Below are 4,044 nucleotides of genomic sequence, written 5' to 3' on the forward strand. Positions count from 1 at the left end.
GCTATAGTAGAAGACACTTGCCCAAGATGCCACACCATGGGACTGAATCTAGAACCATATGTTAGAAAACAAACTTTTTACCATACAGCCATGCCTGTCCCATCACCACTTGACAACCGCTGTTAGTGTGTTTATGTCCCTGTAACTTAGCAGCTCGGCAATAAAAGATCAATACACTTTTTTCTTCTCTTTCTTCATCTCTTTATTCCTTTGCTTCTGTCCTCTATGTCGTCATTTCATTAATCTATACCCTTCTCATTTTTGCTATTTGTCTCAGATGACAGAATATCCCATACACTGAGGTATCCCAGAAACAGCTGTAAGACTTTGAATTGTTTTTTCCAATGATAATGGGATCTTGTTCAAAATGGGGGCACCAGTTTTCATTTATGTTTTATGTAGTGTTTTTGGTACCAAAAGACTTTCAAACTTCGTATACTTATCTATTTTGTGTTATAGAACAGAAAAAAATTTTTGTATTCGAATTTATTTCATGTAAAAAATTGTCTTATTTCGATAATTTCAACCAATCACTGACAAGTATTCAGCTGTTTACACTTACTCCTTTGGCAGTTTAAGCGGTGTAAAGCGTATTTAATCTCCATTACTTCTGACATTTTGCAGAGAGGCAACACGTGTGTTCGTTTTCCATAACCCTAACCCTAACCCGTTTTGAACAAGATCCTTTACATCTCTTTCTTTACTAAATACAACTATTGATTTATTAATCCTTGAGAACTTTGGTGAAAACAAGGTTCTACTTTATATACTAGCATGGCTATAGTGTGTGCCGCCTGGGGCAGCCCTTCTGTTTGCCACCCCCGAACCTCACAAAAAAAAAACATATATTGCCAGCATCAGACCCAAAAGTGCTGCCCCTACCGCCCCCTAGCTACGCTAGTGACTTTATTCAAGGAAGATTTTGACTGTGTCCCACATGAAACTATCATAAGTAAATAGTTAAGCAGTAAGTTTCATTGATTAGGTCTTCTCCAAACCCTTGTCTTGCTAATTCTGGTGTACTTCTTTATTTGATTATGCCTCTTACAGGCTGTCTCATGTACTTTAGTGACTTTATTACTGTAACTTCCTAACAACTCAAACCAGTCTTCAAACCTCAACGTTTTCTACATCAACCTAAGGACAAAGCAGCACTTTCTCAATAAACAGACATCTTGACAGTACTTGCTAATCATGACAAGATACCCAGTATCCAGCAACAGTATAAATATATTACCACCATCACTATACATATGAAAGAACTCTTACTATTGCACCTAGCCTCTTACTATTGAAAGTTCCAGGAGAGCTTGCATAAATGGAGTTATAAAAGTGAAAGTGCAGTCAAACCCCAGAGGTACACACAGGTGACTCTGACAAGACGTCTGTAAGAAGACTGGTTTCTTGGCTGCTACTTGACTCAAGGTGAAAGGATTTATTGATTATAAAGAACAGAATATTTTCACATCTTTGACAAGAAGTCATTCTTATCTATTATTAATTCTGCTATGACCACCATTTAATTTTGACAGCCTTAACAAGCATCAGTATACTTGTATAAATACATTGCCTGAGACAAAATGGAATTTCTTTGGTGCCATTCTTGAGACTCAGTGTGGATTTCGATCTTTTTAGTGTATTATATTAATGATTTTCTCAGCCTGCCAGCTAATGAAGAAGTGTGTTGATCAATGAGTGCCACTGTAATAAGTATCTGTGGAGCTTACTAAGGCCTTTGAAACTGTAAATTACATTGTACTGTGGGTCTTATTTGTAAACCAACAGCAACCTGTACCTCCTAAACTCTGACCCTAACTGTAACCTTAATCCTTTGCCTGACCCTACCACAAAAATGATATCAGCCCATGAAAATGCACATGGGCATTCACCATCATCGATGTCCATCAGCCCATAATCAGGGCAGACTTTCTTTGAACACATTTGCTACTGGTTTATTTGCGTGGAAGATGACTCCTCGACAACAATACATACGCTTCCGTGCCTCTTGCAACATCTGCACAAGCCAACCCCCGTCATAGCAACCATCTCGCAGGCCAAGAAGGCATTCTTGGATCTTGCTAGTCACTCCAATCTCACCCCTCCAACATTTTCCAAATCGAAAGCCCGCCAAGGTGTGACACACCACATCCCCACCACAGGCTTCTCTAGTGGACAGCCGCGCACGTCGTCTATCACCATAAAAAACTTGCAATCAGAAAGGCCGAATTTGACAGTCTGGAGGCCTTGTGTATTGTTGATCATCCAGAAAGTGCTATATGGAACAGTGACCATCATAACGGTCATTATCATTCCAACTAATGTCGGATATTGTCTTCAGTTACTCGTATCCACTTTCTGCACCACGGGCATATGACGTAGTGGTTAAGAGCGCGGGCTACTAACCCAAAGATTCAACAACATGGAAAAGTACCTTAGAAATGAGAGTACTATTCAAGAAGAGTAGTCCCGGTGCGCGCACTCGCGCATCCGCGCTAGCGAGTCGTGACTAGTCGATCCTACGACTACCTAGCACGAGTGAGCGTCATGCGCAAAACATGTCTTGGAGTTTGTTTGTTTTTGTAAACAAAGTAAATAATTTTTTTACACAAAGTAAATAATTTATTTAAACAAAGTAAATAAATTATACACTACTTGTTTTGGCACTGTCAGAAGTGAAAGTGCTCACTGCTAATGAAGTATCTGTCTGTCTGCCTGCATGCCTGTTGCTGGCCTGTCGATTCTTTGGCTACTGACAGCTAATACTCGAAAGTTATTGGAACAAATTTGACACCTAAATCCATGCGTTTGAAAACACAGAGTATAAGGGTACTACTAAAGCAGAGTGGTCCCGAACAGGCAGTCGCGCGTCCGCGCTAGCTAGTCGTGAGTGGTCGATCCTATTATTTTTAAACTTCAAACTTCATTTGTTTTCTATTTTGATAAATTCTCTCTGTTGAAAATTATATTTTTATATTTTAAATAATTTGCAATTTCAGGAAATATGTTTTTATATTAAATTTGTGTTTTCTAATAAGGTGGACGAGTGATTGATAGATAGATAGATAGATAGATAGTAGATAGATATCAGTAAGTAAGCCAAAGTATCAACTCAAACCAGCAGGCAGACAGACAGACGGACACAGCAACAGGCATGCAGGCAGACAGACAGATACTTCACTAGCAGTGAGCACTTTCACTTCTGACAGCTAATAGCATGACAGTGCTCTTGTTTTTGGTAAAGAGTGCATTAAAAAGTCGATCTTTGGAAATCTGCTGTTGTTCAATGGTATCATTACATGAGGGACAAGTAATTATCTTCTGCGTAACCCCTAGCAAATTGGTGGACTTGGGCACATCGTAGAAATAGATGAATCTATGGATGTGTGCAAATACAACGGAGGATGGGATAGACGGGGATAAAAATAGGTTTTTTAGTCTTTGTACCTGACCGTTCTTCTGAAACTCTTCCACCACTTATTAAAAAATTGGTGGACATTGGAATTAGACACTGAGGGAAAATGGCTGTAACTTTTTAATTTTTTAATTTTGGCGATTTTCGTTTTCGATAATGTGTTCTATATTGTCACGGTCATGCGATTCCCCCTAAAAAAAAATGTATATATTTTTTTACGGAAGTTTTAGGCTATGGAGATTCCGATTCTGAAAAAAAATTGTTTGAAAAATGTCAATTCCCCCCCCCCCTCACCAAGCAGGCTATTTACATGCTAGAAATAACAGCCAAATCTGGTTAGGGTTAGGGTCAGGGTTAGGGTTAGGGTTAGGTTTACCCGAACCCTAACTCAAAACCTAACCCTAACCCTGTTTGCCAAGGCGCATTTTTTCCTTCATCATCTGGACCAATACAAGATTTGGATTGTCCGCGTTTAGCCGTTATTTCTAGCATATCAAGTTTCGTGGTGGGGACTCCACATATGATCCTTTTTCTGTTTCAATATAAATGTAAGCCGTTCATTTTCACATCTAAGTTGCGAGAAGGCTATTCGTACGACCTGAACATGTAGAGCACAATGTCAAAAATGAAAA

At 39.1% G+C, this 4,044-nt stretch overlaps 1 protein-coding gene across 1 annotated transcript in view; it reads left to right on the forward strand.

Annotated features, from left to right (window-relative positions):
• The first annotated feature begins 2,538 nt into the window (after window positions 1-2,538).
• Window positions 2,539-4,044, forward strand: part of LOC106876637 (zinc finger protein 665) — an 11,740-nt gene continuing 10,234 nt past the window's right edge. The window contains exon 1 of the mRNA XM_052968007.1: window positions 2,539-2,883. The gene's annotated coding sequence lies outside the window, so the exon portion shown is untranslated. The remainder of the gene's footprint in view (window positions 2,884-4,044) is intronic.

This window comes from Octopus bimaculoides, chromosome 5 (genome assembly GCF_001194135.2).
Source record: "Octopus bimaculoides isolate UCB-OBI-ISO-001 chromosome 5, ASM119413v2, whole genome shotgun sequence".
NCBI lineage: Eukaryota > Metazoa > Mollusca > Cephalopoda > Octopoda > Octopodidae > Octopus > Octopus bimaculoides.